Source organism: Rousettus aegyptiacus, unplaced genomic scaffold (genome assembly GCF_014176215.1).
Source record: "Rousettus aegyptiacus isolate mRouAeg1 unplaced genomic scaffold, mRouAeg1.p scaffold_m13_p_13, whole genome shotgun sequence".
In the NCBI taxonomy this organism is placed as follows: domain Eukaryota; kingdom Metazoa; phylum Chordata; class Mammalia; order Chiroptera; family Pteropodidae; genus Rousettus; species Rousettus aegyptiacus.
The window spans coordinates 20,942,079-20,961,740 of NW_023416288.1; the positions used below are offsets into that span (position 1 = coordinate 20,942,079).

The 19,662-nt window shown below is 39.1% G+C and overlaps 2 pseudogenes; one reads left to right on the top strand and one right to left on the bottom strand.

Moving 5' to 3' along the window:
• The first annotated feature begins 2,004 nt into the window (after positions 1-2,004).
• LOC118610995 lies at positions 2,005-2,123 on the top strand (annotated as a pseudogene).
• Positions 2,124-7,362: 5,239 nt separating this feature from the next.
• On the bottom strand, positions 7,363-7,481 carry LOC118610969 (annotated as a pseudogene).
• Positions 7,482-19,662: the final 12,181 nt, after the last annotated feature.

Here is a 19,662-nt window from a genome sequence, read left to right on the forward strand (position 1 = left end):
GATATTTAAAAGATTAGGGATCACTATTCAGGAAAGAAAATGTAACAAAAGGTTAAAAAATAATCACTGGGAGCAGAGATATGGGTAAAGCAGATATTTCCACCCAAGTCTACTATGGTAGAAACAGGTAACATCTCTAAAAACTTGAAAAGATTTTAAAAGAAACAACTTCTTACAATAGCAATCCAGCCTTTGTTAACTTCTGTAAAGAATTTCATCCCCTTGAGTGACACACAGCAGACTCCAGATAAACTGCTCCAGTTCTGTGTTTAGGATCCCAAACTGCCTGGACTCGCCTGCTAAGGCATCTACCTCCTTGTTCCTTCCTTGCATCCCTTATGGTTTCCCAACACTGCCCATCTTCCATTCATACCTTCAAGTTTGTTCATAATTGAACTTCTCTTAGAGACTTTACACAATACTATATCATGCTAACTCATTTGGAGAGTGTACCATGTGCTGAATAAAGCACCAAGTACATTACAGAACTTTTCTTAATAACCACAATTTATAATCGCAACTTAGGGAGATAGGCTGTTCTCTTCTCTGGTTCCACAAGCTGGGACCATGTCTGTGGGTTAATATTTGGCAAAGGTATAAAACCACTATTAGAGAGGGCTTTGAACAGTCATGGAGTTCTGAGTGCCTTTTTTTTTTTTTTAGCATAAATTATATAAGAATCTTGTTAGATTACTAAGTTTACAGAATTTAGAGCAGGTGACCTTGATTTATAAATCTAGGGGGAGGGGGAAGTCTTTCAAATACCAGATAGGATCTGAATTTTTTAAGAATATAGTCACAAATTTTCCTATTATTGCAGATTGACAAGAAAATATGATTCCCCTAAAGGAATTTAAGTGACTTAACAATCATAGAAGAGGCAAAAGTATAAGCTAACTAGGAAATCAAGAACAGGACTTTTGGAAAATGTACCAATTGATGAAAATGGTGTGAATTTCAGGTCTCTTCCTAGATTTCCTATAGCTCACTTTATACATCTCCCAAATGACACCAGGACAAAGCAGTAGTGTATTAATTTATATTATATACATGAAATACAAAGTCCAAAGTTTAGCAATGAGAGAAAGTGAAATCAATGAGGGTCGATATCATTAAGGTTAACATCAGACTCACAGAACTTTATCTAAATCTAGCATAGTTTTTTTTTTGCCACATTTTATTTAAAAGGTTTTGACTTATGCATTCCTTTCCCCATCTAAGTTATGGATTCTCACAGGTACATACTATGTTCTATTTGATCTTTGTATCCCTAGCAACTGATGGTATACTTAGCACAGAAAAGACACTCAACACATATTTGATAAAGAAACATGGTTCTTTTCTGAACAAAATGATAATAAAGGAAGCTCTCAAATAGAAAAACAAAATTCATTGATAAGAATCATTACCTTAGAGGCTTAAAAAATGTGGGGGTCTTACGCTGTGTTCCTGTCCCTTTAAACAGAGTGTAACCACCCTAGGATCCTACGACACTTGGCTTGTAAGATCTAGTTACAGGGAAAAATTATTCCAAGAAATTTCCTGATGCACTTCCCACTTACGCTGTACCTATTTCTTCTGTGCCATGTCCCAGGGGCTCTCCAGACTCAGGGCTCAGTACCTCTGACTGATTGACACTTCAGGTTTGATGACTGACAAAATTTCCTGTCTGGATCATGAAAGCCTCTGCTTCTCATCTGGCTCTTATCCCTGCTGGTTCCTAAATGACTGATTTTACAAGGCTTCAGAAATATCCAGGATAATCTAAATCAATCCTCTGAGTGTTAAGTGAAAATGGCAATGAATACAGTATGATTGAACTAAGAGAGATACCTGTCATCACTTGGTTAACTGACACCCTTCAGAGAGAGGTCTTTCTTGGCTGTTCATGGAAATCACCGAGGAAATCTAAAACTATTGACTCCTGGGTCCCACCCCCACAATGCCAGTGTGCTTGGTGTTGGGTGAGGTCTGGGCACCATAACTTTATAAAAGCTCTAGGTATTCTACAGCCATGCTACCCTAAACAAGCCCGATCCCATCTGATCTCAGAAGCTAAGCAGGGTAGAGCCTGGTTTGTACTTGGATGGGAGACCACCTAGGAAGACTTGGTGCTGTAGGTGTAAAAATTAAAAGAAAGTAAGGGATTGTAAAATGACAAGGTCCTTGCAATCTGTGAGGTCAACCAAGGGTTGCCTCACCTAAAAAAATAAATTAAAAAAAATAGAAATAATTTTAAAAAGCTGTGCATTGCATATTTGTCTTCTTTCATTAAGTCCATATTTATAGTTCTTGTCAGACACGCCTCTGGATGCTTCCACTGGATAGCCTGGTCTGAGGCCTGTCTCAGGACAGAGTTAGGAGAAGAGTGATCCCTAACTGTTCACAGCTTGAACTATTCTTGACATGAGTTTCCAAAGGGGTTCTTCCACAGCCCGGTTTGTATAGCCCCTCGAGGGTGTGGTAGTCATTTAGGAAAATTCTTGGCTCTTTTCCATGGACACATTTGGACAGATGTTGCAATTGCCTGTCTACTTGCTGGTGGAAGAGAGAGGGGGTAGGACATCCATTATTGGCTAGAGCTATGGCTTGAATAGAATCAGAGATAAGCAAAAAGTAGGCAGGCAGAGAAGGCTGACATATTCTCTATTGACAGGATATGTCATGGAAGAGCAAGAGAAAGCTCACAGCAGGGCTTTCGTGCATTCTGGAGAGAGCATAAATAGCAGACTCCTCCTATCTTAAACAACAGGCCCAAGCCTGCCTTGTCTGTGCAGATAGCGATGAACTGGTCTCCTTGGCAACGGAGGCATGCCTTCTCAGCAGGGCTACCAGGCAGGCATCTGATCTGCAAGCCAGGAAGGAGAGCTACTGCTTCTGCCTCTCTCATGCCAGCCATCCAGATATCGTCCTCCACTCCTCACTGTGGTCACCTACTGCCTTTAGGTCACGCTCCATAATTAAGTAAAATCCCCTCCATTCCAAATCCTGAGAGCTTGCAACCTCTATAAAGATAGCCAGCAAGCAATTGTAATTCACAGTTCCTTAACCTCCTTTGCTGCATTGCATTTCAGTCCCCTAATCCAAAGAGACTATCCTGGATCTTAATATCCTGAAAATGCCCCAACTCAGAAGTTCTAAACTCCAACGGTTTATTCTCAGTTCACCTTCTGTACTTCCTGCTCTCTCTACCTTCATACCCACTGTATCCGTTCACAAAAAAATCTCTAACTCCTTGAGCTGTTCTTTTATTATGGTCTAACAGGACCCTCTTGGTCTCTCTTCTTCCACTACTCAGCCCAGGCTCCTTTGTTTTAAATTACTATCTCACCAGAAATACCTAAATCACGACCAATGCTGTAATCTACCTTCTCTGGTATTGCTGCTTCCCAAAGTGATACCCAATCATTTTGCATTTTCCAACCTCAGGTAAGCCCTGAGCACTGTTTATCAATATTTCTATTAGTTTTTGACTACTTCATTATTCTATCTCCTCAATGACTCTTTGAGAGGAAGTTAGCCACAAAACTCTCAGTTCATCACTTCCTGTTTTTATCCATCAGCAGCAGCACAACCAATGTCCTACCTCATTTTACTCATACTATCAACTTGTTCTCCAGCTCTGCCCAAGTCTCAGTGGGCAATGTCTCAGTTGGGCCCCTTAACACCACCGAGGGCCTTGCCCTGTTCCCTCTGGAAGTGGCTTCCTCAATCTTCCTCTTGTTTTCCTTTACCTTTAACATCTCCCTGTCAACTGGCTCCTCTCTTCATGTCTACAGACCTGCTCACATTCCTCTCAACCCAATATTCCATCCCTTGACCCAGCACACCCCATCTGGGGTTTGACAACCTGCGGGTCATAAGATGCCCATCTCTGTCAAAAAAATTTGATCAGAATACAGCCACGCTCATTTGTTTGTGCTATCCTCTGCCTGCTTTCACACTGCAACAGTGGAATAGTTGTGATAGAGATCATTTGGCCCCTATAAAGCCAAAAATGTCAGCTCTATGGCCCTTTGCAAAAGAAAAAAAAATGCCTGCCACTTCATAGTCACTCCCTTCTTCCTTCCCTCCTGGTCACTCCTCAACCGACAGCAACTGCTATCTTCTGTGCCTTATCACACCTTCTTAATCTTCCTTTACTGAAGTCACTCAGATGACTCATAATGTCTTAATTCAAAAGCAGGGGAAATTTTCTCATTCCTTATTCATTCCTCTGCCACAGTAGACATTTGTCAATCACACCTTTCTTGAAATTCTGGTAAAAGATCCCACATCCAAGTGCCCAGAAGAGCCAAGCAGGCCATGTCCATGGATTAAAAAGGCCACATTAAGATATGAGCATGTGGGGATTTGGAGAGCCTGTCCCCATTGCAAAAGGGCAGCCCCTGCATTACTATGGGGAACTCAGGCCCTCTGTAGCCAGATTTCCCAATGCTTCAAGGGAAACTAAGAGTGCAGATTTTGTGACCTCTCTCAACTCTTAAATGTTGCCAATTATTTAAAAAATAATTAATAATAATGACATAATAATACATATAATATATAAAATAATATAATAATAAAACTTAATAAGACAAACAAAATGAAACTTGTAGTCAATTTGTCTTAAAGGCTGTGGATTAGTTTGGATTCCATGACTTTACTTCCTGGTTCTCTTAGATCTCAGATTTTTGCTGCTGGAGGTTCTCTGCGAGCCAACCTACCTGGGCCTTCTCAGGTGTTCATCCTCAGCCCATGGATCTTTTCTTGCTAAATAGTCTCCTGGTGAAATCCTAAATGTACCTTTCACTCTCTAACCTGCTTCTGGTTCCCATTTCCAATCCCTGCTGGACTGATCCACCTGGAAACCACCCCACGGACACTTCGAAATTCACATCAGCCTTCCACCATCTTCAAACCCTCCCCTTTGCCAAGATAACACCTGCTCACAACTTAAGACTCGGTTCCCCCCAACCACGCTGCCCTGCTTTCCATATTTCCATGAGATCAGCATGCTTCTCTCTGTGTCTTCATTCTACTTTGGCAACTATACTTTGTACACAAAGTATTACAATTATCTGTCTTTGTGTCTGTCTTACCCCCCTAGAGTATGGTCCCTCAGTGGGCAGGGATTGTGTCTCAGTAATCTCTGTATTCCCAGCTTCTAGCAGATTGCTAACATATAGCAGGTTGCTAATAAATGCTTGGGAAATTACAACACAAACAAAAAAATTAATAAAATTAAATTGACAAATTTTCTGTGTCTACACAACATTTTTATTAGTGTTATTTTTATTTTATAGTGTTTTTGGTATTACCGTTAACATAACATTTTAGTACTTTATCAGAAAAAAAGTGTAATTTTCCCTTAATTGTGATTTTAAAAGGTGTTTGTTTTCATGCTAAAGTAAAATTTCATTATGTCCAGCAATAACATAGTAAAATGTAATAAATGGAAGTCAATAAATAAGTAGAATTTGACAAATAAACATACCATTAAGCAAAACACAGTGAAAATGCACCTCTCTTCTAATAAGTGTGAGATTTACTGGGGGAATTTTCTACCATACAGAACGGGACATTTAGTTTCTTGATCTTAAAATCTTCTTATGTGTAATGATAGTTAACAATGAAACAATAAAAGTTTTTCTCAAGCAAATGTAGAACACAGTTGATTCCAGCTTTCTGGAGGGTTCTTGTAGTGTATCGTGTATTTCATTTCGTGGCATAATATTAAGACTCCTATGAGCTATATTCGTGGGGAAAGACTGAGAGGAGGGAGCAGGGTGAAATGTTGAATTAATTTCAGTTTTATATTTGCCCAGGGTTAAGTACCTGGGACATCCCGTCACTGTAGATAAAACATTGAGATAGTTTATTTTACTATCAATAGGTGGCAGTATTGCTTTGGAACAAATAATTACAGATTTACAGTCATTTTTTTCAGACTGCTAGATCTGTTTTCATCTTTATTTCATCCTTAAACTCTAGGCCTCAGAGTGCCCAATACAAATAGCAATGGAGTAAACAAGGCACAAAGACTGTATCTGAAGAAAACTGACAAAGGCTTACCAGTATCACTTCACTCAGAGCCTTGCCTTTAGAAGAAATGCAGTTTTCTCTCTTCCAGGATTTCTTTCCCATCAAGTAAACCTAGAGTGATGATTAAGGCAGAAAAATAGATATTATGTTGCTTCTCTGAGAATCTCCAGCTTAGGTTACTTCCAATTCACTAATTGTAATATTGTGATTAATAAGATATTTGTTCTTCACTTATAGTTCCAGGCTCACAGCTCCAAAAGCTCTGGAATTCCTCTGTGTTTAGGGTGATAAGGTATCTCTTTGTTATGTTAATGAGTCACCCAAGGGTGGGGGGTTGTTGTCAGGAGAACCGGTTTTGTGATTAAAAGTTTGAAGCTTTCAGGCCTACTCCGCCCCCACCTCCCTGGAGGGGAAACAGCCTGAAGATTGAGTCCAAATACTAATAGCCAGTGACTTAGTCAATGGTGACTAGGTAATGAGGCCTCCATAAAAGCCCAGGGAGACAGCTCATTGCATTCCTCCCCCCACAAGCTTCCAAGCTGAAGAACCAGAACACATCCATGTAACATGTTCCTCTGAGTTCTGTGAGCCATTCCAACAAATTGACCAAAGAGGGATTTGTGGGAACCTCCAAATTATGCACAGATAACAACCTGGATTTGCAACTGGCATTCTGAGTTGGAGGGGATCACTGGAACCTCCAATCTATACCATGTTGGTCAGAGGCTGGACTTGCTACTGCAGTCTGAAGCATGTGTTGAGGGGGAGGCTTGTAGGGCTGAACACTTAACCTGTGGAATGTGATGCTTCCTCCTGAAAGAGAGTCAGAATTGAGTTGAATTCTTAGACACCCTGCTGGCATCAGAGAATTGCTTGTCAATGTGAGGGAAACACCCCCTACTACTTTGGAATTGGGTCCAGGAACCCTTTTCACTAATCTACTCCCCATCCTGGCAAGAATCTATTCTGAATATGTATTCACCCAAGTCTCTTTTTAACATTGATTGATAGGACTAGAGTCAGGAATACCAATTTGTTGATGCTCTCTTAATTTTTTTTGGTTATTTTCATTGAGATATAATTGAGATAAAATGTCATATTAGTTTTAGGAGTAAAATACCATGATTCAATATTTATGTACATTATGAAATGTTTTAAATTTATGCATGTATATGCACCCATGTAACTACTAAACATATAGAACATTTCTAGCACCTCAAAAGGTACCCTATGCTCCCTTACTTTTTTTTTTCTTTTTTTTAGGCGAGGCAACCCTTGGTTGACTTCATAGATTGCAAGGACCTTGTCAGCTTACAATCCCTTATTCTTTATTTTTTACGCTTACAGCACCTGGTCTTCCTAGGTGGTCTCCCATCTAAGTACTAACCAGGCCCAACCCTGCTTAGCTTGTGAGATCAGATGGGATAAGGCTTGTTCAGGGTGGCATGTCCATAGACCCTTAATTTTTAAAATCAGGAAAATATTTTATTTCTCAAACGGTATGCTTAAAACAAAATCCAAAAAACTCATGAGGCAGAAGAGTTGAGGAGAGGGCTTGCCCTGCTTTATCCACTAATCCAGATCTTTGCATAGCCTTGAATAGGAACTCCGTGCCAGATGCTTTTTGGAGGGTATGCTCAAACCACGAGTGGGATGGAAGATACAAGTGACAGTGGTAGTGTGGAGCCACTAGAGCTCTTGTGCAATGGTGGTGAATGTAAAAATAGATACAATCACTTGGGAAAAGTGTTTGGTAGTGACTACATATGTGCACCCTAAGACCCAGCAGCTCTAATCCTGCATACACGTGCAACAAAAATGCACACATACTTTCGCCAAAAAAATACAGTAAAATGTTCAAAGTAGCGAATGGCCCATCAACGACAGAATGCCTAACTAGACTGTGGTATGTGCACACAATGGAATACTATACAGCCACAAGAATGAATCATACAAAAATATATATAACAATACATATGAAGCTCACAAATATAATAATAGGGGAAAGAAGACAGATGCAAAGAGTATGTACATTATGGTTCCACTCTTACAAAAAGTTCAAAATTAATCAGTGCCCTGAAGTCTGGATCTCATTTACCCTTGGGCATGAGTATTGAGGGGAGAAAGGATTTCTAGGATGCTGGTAACATTCTGATACTTGGTTCAAAAGTGTGCTCAGTTTGCATCAACCTATACACTTACATTTTGGTAAGTACATAAGGAAGTATATGTAAATTATTCTTCAGTTAAAGTTGTAAAAAATGAAACTCCAGCCAAGTATAGATGAAAGTCACTTCTACAGCTGGATGAAGCAATTAGGCCCTCCAAGATAGGCAAGCTTTCTTAGATAGAGACGAAGAATGGGCATTCTATAACAAAAGGAATGGTAAGAAGCATGAAGATTGGAAAGAGTAAGGAGACTTTGAAAAAAAATGAAAAAATTGGCCAAAGAGTAAGTTTGGTATAAGAAAGAAACAGGAAGGAGGTCTCAAAATTAGTGGAGAAAAGAGAGACTACAGAGCGGGTGGGGGTAGCATACAAGTGTACAAGATGCTCTGTGAAGTGGTCCTTACCCAACCACCTCTTCCACCTAGTCCTTCATCCAATCCCATCCAGCTTCGACCAGTCCTCCAATCACTTACAGTTCTTTGAGCAAACCAAGCCCTCCCAGCTTTGCACATGAGTCTTCATCCCCGTGGAAGATTGTTTCTCCACTCCCTCACTAGGCTTACCCTGGAAAAGAGCCATCTTCCTTCCCAGAAACACTCCTAGGAGCTTTGCATAAAATAAATCGAAGTCTATAAGTACAAAACTCATTTTCAGGACTAAGAAAGTGTGTCTATAAACCAAACAAGGAACATAAGATGTAAACAATTTCTATGGTCAGATTACCTGCAAGCTGAAGGGGGGAAAATCTACTAACCATTTTTAACATTAATTTACAAACAACAACATTTCATTCAGTAGTTTCTCTGCACTTCTGAGAAACTGAGCCATTTTCAGCAGTTTACCTGGGGTCTTGATAACCATGGAAATTTGTAGTAGTGTCTACAATGAAAAACCATCAGGAATCACCCCAGAAGATAACCACAGCCTGATCTCATTTTGGTGTACAATGTGCCTCCCCCTTGCCACACTATCGACCAGAAAGATGCTCCCTTTTTATTGGGAAGGAATTAAAAATTGAGTATTGTACTATTGAATTGAATTTTTATAGGCTCCAATTGCAAAATTTTTGATGAAAATGCATACGGGCAAAAGAGAGCCATCTGGATGTTTCCCAAGGTTTAAAAGGAAACAGGAAAACTCAAATAATTCACATCTTGTACACCTAAGCAGACGCACCATTAAGCATTAAGTACAGTCCTCTATAAATGCAAAGTTTGGCCAAGGTGACACACATGCCAGGCAGTGGCAAATAGTAAACACAAATATTTGTAGACGGGAAAAGTGCCAGGACCCAACCCTGGTGAAGAGGAAAAACTGAAGCCAGCGGATGCCTCTTGGAGCAGCTGGGGCAGCAGCGAGCTGACTGAGAAGCCCAGGGTTCCGAATGAAGAGGGGCAGGATGGGAATTGTTCATCTGGAATCTCACAGGACAAAGGTCTTTGCTAAAGATCAGTGTATTAAAAATTCAAAAATATTGATGCTCAGCTCTCATCCTCAGATTTAATTGGTCTAGAGAGGGTCCCAGGTGTGGGATTGTCCAGGTGGTTCTAAGGTATAGCAAAGTTTAAGAACCGGTTAAAGAACAGGAAGTCAGGGGAATTAAACCCGTGGGGTTAGTTCTGGTTGCAATACTTTCCTGAGGGGAACTCATTCTCTGTTTCCTTGCTGACTCATCCCTTTCTGCCCCACCTCACCTCACCTCACTCCACCCACACTCACTCACCTTACAACCACAGACTGGGTTGTGATGTCTCCGAAGTAAGGCCCCTGGAAGGCTCTCTTTTTCTACTCTCCAATCCTCACCCTAGCACAGTTCTCTCAATCAATCAATCAATCAATCAATCAATCACCAAGTTCTGTCTATTTTGCATCTTAACTCTCAAATCTGCCTTCTCCTTCCCATCTCCATAGTTGCTACCTTATTCTCGGCATTTGTTTGCTCAATAAATATTTATTGAGTGCCTACCACTCTTTAGGTATATATGCTGTATAAACCCAGGGTATATACACTGTATTGGTGAATAAAACAGACATAGTCCCCATGGTGAAAAGCTTACAGTTTAATGGGGGAGAAAGACCATAAATGAATCCGTGAACAAATAAGTTTAAGATTCTAAGTGTAAGTACTGAGAATAAAACAATAGGGAGGCAGAGGGAATCTGATTAGGTAGGGAGGGCAGGAGAGACTTCTGGGAGGGTCACAATTTCTTTCAAAACTCTCAGCATCGTAAATAATGTCGGTTTCATTCCCCTCCATTTCACCCCCTATGTAAGCACCGGTATAATTTTTGAAAGGCCCAGACACTTTAATAGGGCTCACAGACTCTTTGTGACCCAGCTCCCACCTATCGACCCAGGATCACACATCCTGGAGCTCTAACCGCATCTGGCCTCTAGTGGCTGCAGGATCATCGTGATCCTTCAAACCCACAGCATACATGGTTGCCCTGCCTAGAATGCCCTGTCCATGTCTCCCATCTGGCTTATGTCCTTTTATCTTTCAGAACACATCTTATGTCACCTCTGATGGTGAGCCTCACTAGACCCTCCTTAGTTCGAGGGGGACGGTCACTAGTTAGGGCTTCCAGGGCACTTACATGTCTACATGAAGCACAGCCCTTTCCATTCTGTGATGTGACTAAAGCTTTCCCGGTCTGCTCCTCAAAATTGAAAAGATACGGGGACTGTACCTTGTTCCTCTATTTTTCCCAGGCCTAACACAGTGTGTGGGACATTAAGGCACAACAAATTTAAATGTATGCCTGGAAAATCCTTCTAAAGCTTTTGGCCTCTTATTCGGTCCTGCTAGGTCTTCACGGGATATAAGGTGACTCACTGTCACCATTTGCTCTTAAGTACTAAAGCCAGGACTTGAAGCCATCTTCTAGCTCCGAAGCTCATGTTCATTCCAGCGTACTGATGTCGCAATTGTCTCCACACTGTTTTTAAAGTCATCAACACTATCTTAATTGCATAGCTAACAAATACATGATCATGTCAGAAAATTTTGAAAAATACAGATAAAAAGAAAAGTTGCTCAGATCTCGTCTCTAACCACAATCGCTGTTCACCCTGTGGCACGCGTCCTTGCAGAATTTTCCCACGCAAAGCCATCACGCACAAACATGTCCAGGTTGCAACCAGGCCTAAAGGTGTATGTGCGCGGGCATTGTTCTCTCCTCTACAGTTCCAGTGCCATGACTACCGAATTTCATGCATAAGAGACTATTCCTTGCTCAGAATTAAAAAATTATGGTTCAAACATAGTTTCGTTTTGTTCTTTAAATACTTCACCAGTTACTTAAAACAGGACACATTGCTTTCATTTGGGCCCGTGTATTCCATACCTTTAGTATGTCTTCAAGGTTTTCAAGCTCACTATGATGAACCAACCGGTCCAATCCACAGTGGTATTTTTGTGAAGAACCCTCTTCTGGAGTGCTCAATCCTCTTGCCGCAGTGTGGTCTGGGTACTCTGCAGACTGCTGCCCAGCAAACGCCTGGGGCTTTGCTTCCCTGCTTCCCGTGTCCCGCACCCTCCTCTTTCTTAGACTATTCTCTCTTACTGCTGAAATCCACACTCAAGTAATTTTTAAGAAAGTGTGTGTTGGAGAAAATTTTCTAATCCTTCAATATTTAAAAATGCCTCCCCACATCCCTCTCTCAGGTTTTAAAGTGTGTGAGTTGCGTTTATATGTGTCATTGCTGGGTAAAAGGAAATGTATATTTCACTGAGATGGGCAGAATAATGCTCCTCCACCTCTCTCAAAGATGTCCTTGCCCTAATCTTCAGAACCTGTTGTGAATTTATTCTTTTACATAGCAAAAGAGATTTGGAAAACATGATTAAGGTTACTGACCTAGAGATGGAAGATTATCCTGGATTTTCTGGGTGGGCCCAATCTAATCACTTGAGTCCTTAACAGTAGAAAGCCTTTTCTGAATGGGTCAGACTTGGGACAGAAGAAAGAAGAGATGAGAAATGCAAGAAGAACTTGAGCTGTCCCTGCTGGCTTTGAAGATGGAAGAAGGGAACTGTGAGTCAAAGACCGCAGGTGGACTCTAGAAGCTGGATCTGCCCTCGCCTGAAGGCCAGCAAGAAAATGAGGACCTCTGATTTACGTCTACAAGGAAACGAATCGGCCAACAACTGGGATAAGCTAGAAACAAATCCTGCTCTAGAGCCTCCAGAAAGGGACACACAGCCCTGATGACACTTTAATTTCAATCCAGTGAGACCCATAATAAACTATGACCTACAGCGTTTGAGTTCATAAATTTGTCTGTGCACATATGTGTTTTAAGTATGTGTTGTTTAAATCCACTAAAGTTTGTGGTAATTTGTTACAGCAGCAACAGAAAATCAACACATTTATATTTTGATAAATGCTGCTAAAATTTCATCCCAAAAGGCGAATTATTTATACTTTTACTGATAGTCGATGAGTAAAAACTTTCACCAACATGGGGCATTTTCAATACCTTAATTTTTTCCAAGCTGATCCTGAAAAATACTCCATTTTGTTTTCATTTGTAATCCTCTGATTTTTAAAACATGGTTGAGCATCTTTTACATATTTATTAAGCATGTTTTGTTTTGTTTGGAATTATATTATCATTTTTTATCCCATTTCTAAAATTTCAAACTATTGTGACTATGTATGTAAAAATATATCCTGTTAGGTATTTGTTAGATACTTTTAATGATTTGTGTCTCCTTTCTGCTCTAGAAACTATGTTGCATCTTAAACTATGTGGTAAATTTGCTAGCTGCCTAACTCAATATCTCAATTTCAATATCCTCCTCCTTAGTAAGAATACCTTGCCCTTTATCTGATCACATTGTTGTCCAGAGTTTTGGACTACATTTTCTATCTTCCCTTGTAGCTAGGTTTGGCAACAAAGTGGTAAGCAGAATTATGGGAAAGCTGCTTAAAGAGAGTTGCCACAGCTTTAAAGTCCTCTCCCCCCTCCGCCAACCCCCTTCCTCTCTGTCCTTCTTGCTTTACTTCTTTATTGGCCTGGATGCAATAATGGCTACAGTTCCAGCAGCCATCTTGCACTGAGATGGCCTTGAGAATGGAAATCATTCGCTAGATGGCAGAATGGAAAAGTAACAGAGTGATGTTCCTGGTGACTCACTGAAGTCACCAAACCACCTCAGAATTGTCTTCTCTTTTGTGAGTGAGAAACTCCTATCTCGTCAGTCTCTGATTCTTTTATGGTTTCTATTGTCTGATACAGCCAAATCTGATTTCAATAAAAATCCCAGCACTGACCCGTTATATCTTTTCCCTCTTTATCTTTCCCATCTCTCTCCTTTTCTTCTATTTTCTAGGTTTCTTAACTTTATCTTTAAAACTTCCTATTGAAAATTTTTTTCAAATTATAATTTTATTTTCTAAGAGTTTCTTTTTTCATAACACACAGTTTCTTGTCTCATATGTGCGATAGTTTTTTTTTTAGATCTCAGTAGAGATATATATCATCACATACTTATATATCAATTAGAAAGTCCCTCTCATTTTGAAGTGTACTTTTTTTTCTGTTGGTTCATCTTGTGTTTCTCTTTTCATGTTGGAGACTTTTATATAATATCTTTGCTCCTTCGTTGCTGTTCACATTAAGAATAAGGCAATATGGGACAAATTAGTATCATATGTCTCCTGATAACATGCACTGAGAAAAACACCTATTTCTGTGACATTCTGCCAAAAATGCAAAACTTGAATTTAATCATGATGAAACATTAGACAAACCCAAACTGAATGATACTCTACAAAATAACTGAAGAGTAGTCTTAAATGTCAATACTGTGAAACACAAAGACTAAGTGCCTGGGCCCCATAAAAAGATAAAGAGAGACATGGCAACTGAATACGACACAATTTGGAAATTTCCTTTGCTAAAATTTTTTAAAAAAATAATTGGAAAAATCTGAATAAGATCTATAATTGGATACTAATATCAATGTTAATTTCCTAATCTGATAATTTTTTTCTGCCCTTGTATTAGAGAATGGTTTTTTAAAAGACACACTAAAGCATTTAAGTATAATGGGGCACCATGTCTACAACTCATTCTCAAATGGTTCAGAAAAAAGTAAAATGTATGCATGTTTATCTATCTATCTACCTATTTGTCAAGAGAGAAACAAATAACGTAAATATGTTAAAATGTTATTATTGAAGGAACTGTGTATAGAGTGTATGGAATTTTTACTCTTCCTCCAACTTCACTATAAATCTAAAATTATGTCAAAATTAAAAGAATTTAAAAATATATGGCAATAGAAAGGCTCTGGGAGCTTCAGGGACATGGGCTGGTTAACAGCAGGCTCCCATAGAGTTCATGCGGCCACGAAACCTGCTGTAAATCTAAGAACATTTAAATGCCAGAATAAAGAGGCATTTACCTGGGGAGTGTTTTCTCTAGCTGTCTTAGTTTTTCCTAGGCAGTTTCTTGAAATATTAAACCCTCCAATTTTCGGCCTGGGGTAAATGGCTGTCTACAAATCCGTTTGTCCGATTTCTCAGGCCCGTCCCCTGCTGCATCTGCTGTGTCAGAGTCGAGAGCCTGTCTGGCACAGTGTGCTTTCAGCTACGGCTTCCTCCATTCTGCTCCATCAGTCGACACTCATTCATCTGTTCCACAGCTTCTAGAAATTTGTCGAACTGTCTTGTCTACCAAAGACCCCTCTCATTCTTTTCATTGTGGATTTTTTTTTTGTTTTCATTTTTTTATATATTTTATTCCTGAGCATATGCTCCATCAGTCATCTTGACCAGAATTCTTTAGACAATTTTAATCTGTTACTTATTGCAGAACACATTTATTTCCTACTTTTTTGTTTTCATATGTGTGAATACTCCATATTTTCAATATTCCATACTGTCATAAATTCTCTTAGATCACACTAAATTATCAGCCCTCTGTACTTTTTGTCATGTTATTTATTTGGTAACTTAGTCAAGTTTCATTACTTAATTATTTCAAGTGCACTGTCTTCTATTACTTCACTTCACAGATTTGGGCTTGCTAAGGCCAAACCCAATTTATCCCTTTATTATACTTTACTTGAAGTAAGGCTACGCCTAGAAGAACAGGGCAGCCCAGCATATCACATGCTACCTCTCCTTCTCCTGGCCATGGCTGACTGGACCTGGTATCTGCCACAAATGAGCAGCCAACCCATTGGTTGACCAGAGACCTTTGATTGGTGTGGCTTGGCTATCACAGTTGATCTGGACCAATCAGATTCTCTCCATTGTGAATTTAAACTATAAAATACAGAGATTGTTACTAGTCGAGGGCAGAGAGTGGAATGGCAAAAGCAAGTCGGCTCAGTGGTTGAGGAAGCCATTTGCTAGATGATGAGTAAGCAAATGAAACTGACCTTCAGAGAGATAAAAATGGTATACATGTGGAAAAGAAGCTGAGACTGAGTGAGAAAGAGAGAATGTAGCTTAGTTCTGAACAACTTCTTAGTATCTGTGAGGCCTAAATACACAGAATTCTGTGAAATATCTCTAACACTGAAATAAATCTTCTTTTCTAATAACTAAGCTAGTTTGAGTGGGTATCTATTTCTTGCAACAAAAAATTTAAATCCTTAGTTTTACTATTTTAATTTTTAAAAAACAAAACTCTATTAACAAAGGCTATGCATAAAAATTAACATCTATATCAATCAATACACAAATTAAAATGTCAGAGAATTAGAAGTTCTTTTTTAATCCTCTTAGAGAAGACAGAGTTCTCCTGACTAATTCTTGACTGTTTTTAATCAATTTAATCTAATCCCATCACTAGAGTAAAAATTTCTTCTGGAGAAACTCAGGTTTATTGTTTCAAGAGCCAAGAATTAGGCATGAATTTTCCATTGTAAGTTCTCCTATCAGAGTTCTTGCCAACAACTTATTAAGGTACCCAATGTTTCCTCCGTTCCTTTCATTTATCCTTCTTAATCTTTGTCCAGAAGCAGTAGCAGAAAGACCCTATGCTTTTAATGTGTTTTTATATTTGTTCTTGTGAAATTATATCTTACTGCAGGTCTATCTTCTATATGTGTCCTGACCTGTGAAGCTAGAATTTCTTGTTTTTATATCAAATGGATCAGACATAGCATGGGTTTTCAAAAGAATGTATAGAGTTATAAGAATATGCAACGAAAATAAAATTATTTAAACACATTTAAACTATAAGTGCGAAAGAATTTTACAATAGTCCTCCAAAGTGATTTCCCAAATGCAGGGACCATGTCTTTTAATTCCGCTCTACATTCCCTACAATGAGAAAATAAATAAATTCAGACCCATGTAACCTTCAGTTGTCCAATAACTGTAGTTGAATTTCCAGGAGAAAATTGTATTAAACTTTCATGCCAAGTTTCAAAATAAAAATATGTTTAAAGCAAAGTTAGAAAATGACATTAAAATTTTTGAGTTGCAAAAGTTAGCAATTAAGAGTAACATTTCAAAATAAGCACTGCCCATCTCCCATGAATAAGCAGTTTGTTTTGGCAGCTGCAGAAGTTCGTCCTGGGTGGACTCATAATGATCCCAGGCCATTGCTGTTTCCTTCCAGACCAGAGAGATTTATTTCTTATTCAGCTATCTAACTGATTGCTAAAGCTAAAATAAACGTTTCATCTTCAAACAATATTTTTTCCACTTTAAAACAGTTTATGTACATAAAAGAAAATTCTGATAAGTATGACAAAGTTAGAAAAATAAATTAGCCAGAGTTCCATCATCCAAACTGATCCATTCTTAAAATATTCTTCTAATTGCTTTCTTTTCAAAATCCAAAATAATAATAATAATAATTTAATCGCTTTTTATATAGGATAAGCAGCTAATCTGCATGAAACACTAAGTATGAGCTAAACTTTAATATACCACTTGTCCATGAATTCTCCCACACCTCTATGCGTCAGGTCAAAGATGCCCTGCTGGAGAAAACACTTCGTCCCCAATCACACCATGTTGGTGTACATGTGTGTTCAGGAAGGAGTGAGAAACATTCAAAAACAGTGCTTCTCAAGCTCAACTGTGCACTGGAATCATTTGTCGATCTTGTTAAAATGCAGAGTGCTCATTTTTAACAAGCATTCAGGTGATGCAGAAGTTGCTACTGCACAGACACACTTAGTAGCAAGATCCTAACAAAACCCAGAACATAAGAGAATCGATGGAAGAAATCTTTGCCTCCACACATCTCTCTACCATTAAGCCATTACGACATCCTTGACCCATTTCTGGGAAGACAAGGGACTATTTCTCATACCTGGAAAGTTTCCCACAGGCTAAGGGTGGAGCAAGTACTTATTATTGCAAGTGAAAATATTGAGCAACTATAGTGAGTCTTTCCTTTGCACAGGAAGCCTTGCAAAGTTCGCATAGTATCTGTTTATCTCATCTTCTTTGGTAGTAACATCTATGATATCTGGGCACAAGTTTTCTTAGAATAAAGGCTACATTTCCCAGGCCCCCTTGCAACTGAATGTGGCCCTGTTACCAACTCAGTCAATGGGATCTAAGCAGAAGTATATGCAAGTCATGTTTTGAGGATGGCAATTAAATTATTTTATTTGTCTGAATTAGGATAAGCTACAAACCAGGTGCAGTAGGCTAAAATTTTAATTGAAAGTGCATACTCTGGAGATTGCTGCTAAAATTCCAATTAAAAAACAGTATACTAGAAGTGACACCTCTAAGTGTTTCTGTCACCAAAATCTGGATCAACACCAGACTCTCTGCTAATGTTCTCAGTGAACATCAAAAATGAGGTTTTCAGGGTGAAACTAGTAATTTATTAACTAATACAACAAATGCTAGAGAGGAACTCTCATTGGTTACCATAAAGATATTTAAAAGATAAGGTTGGCTAAAACCTTCTAGGGATTTTCCTCACCTTTGCATGAATAGAGTAAAAGAATCAGTGAGGCCTACAGTCTACCTTTAGGAAGGGTGCCTGAGTCTTGATCGTTAATGATCCTGGGTCAAGTGGTTGGTTTTAGGCTGGCCGATGTCAACTATATAGGTAACATATTCCTGCTCCTGGAATGTTGTCATACCTTCCTCAATTGAATTTTTCTCTCCCCATGAGACTGGATTGGAAGAGACTGAAATTGATACTTCACTGAACTGAAAGAACAGAACGGAAAATATCTTATGCTTGCTTATAAATAAACACTGTGTTAATAAATGTTTGCTTTTGTGGCAGAATTTGCTCTGAGACTTGCTTTTCATATCACCTGGTAGCTACGCTGGGGAAGCACCTCAAATCTGCTATTCTCTACCAAAAAGGCCCTAAGAATTGTGTGGGACCCTATGTCTTGTGTCATAGTAGAGAGTCAGAAGGATAGAAAGAGCTGGATTTCCTGAAGTCCATGGAACCACCACATAGCTAGGGATCTCTCTCCTCCGGATGTGTTTTTATGGCAGAGAAAAACACGTTTCCGAGCTGTGTCAGATGCTGTCACAGCAGAACCTATCTTGATATTTCTCTGTGTCCCATTCATCATCCCAGTAAAAACTGTTCCACAGACAGCTTTCGTGATTTAACGCCCCCTCCTCGCGTTTGCTCTCTTCTATACGTAGGGTTCTCCCCACGACCACCCTTCTCCTACTTTTAGACACTTTGCGCTCCAATACAATCCCTTATTGGAGTGATCGAAAATATTGGCTCTCTCAGGGAAGGGTCTTCTATGATACTACTGCCTTGGTGGGGACTTAATCACTCACCTTTACTTTTTCAGGAAAGAAGTTTTTTAATCTTAACTATTTTCCAATGACAGATATATCAGAAGTTAGACATTTTACCTTTAGAATTCACGTCTTAACACATATGATTTTAAAAATAAAAATGATCAACTGCACAGGATTAAATATAAACCAAAGCCTATATAACATGGTACGAAATTTCTTTCCATTTTTCAATTATTTTCTTTCTCTTACACTTTGCATTCATTTCACAGGTCTTTTTTTTTTTTTTCTTCCAAAGCAATTTTTCAAGATTACAAATGCTTCAAGAGTATGTAATATTCAAGATTAAACAATATGGCTTTGCCAGTTAGAATGTCTTTCAGGCCTATTATCATTCCTGACCTTTTCTTCATGTTTTCCTTTCCACTTCAACAAAACAGGAAAAAAATAAAAAACCAAATGAAGAGCTTCATACGCCTAAGACCTCTCTACCTTTTCGCAGCACAGCACAATCTGAGTTCTCTAGAGACTTCCTCTTCATGCAAAGTCCAGCACATGATGAAAGCAGGAGAGCAGGATGATTTAGCATATGTTCTCTGAGTTCAAATCCTGCACCAGCTACATGCCCTTCGGCAGATAACTTCACCAGCCTATGCCTCGGTTTCCTCATCTAAAAAATGGGAATAATAATAATGCCTACCTCACAATGTTGTTGTCAGAATTAAACAGGATAATAAATTTAAAGAGCTCAGTATAGTAC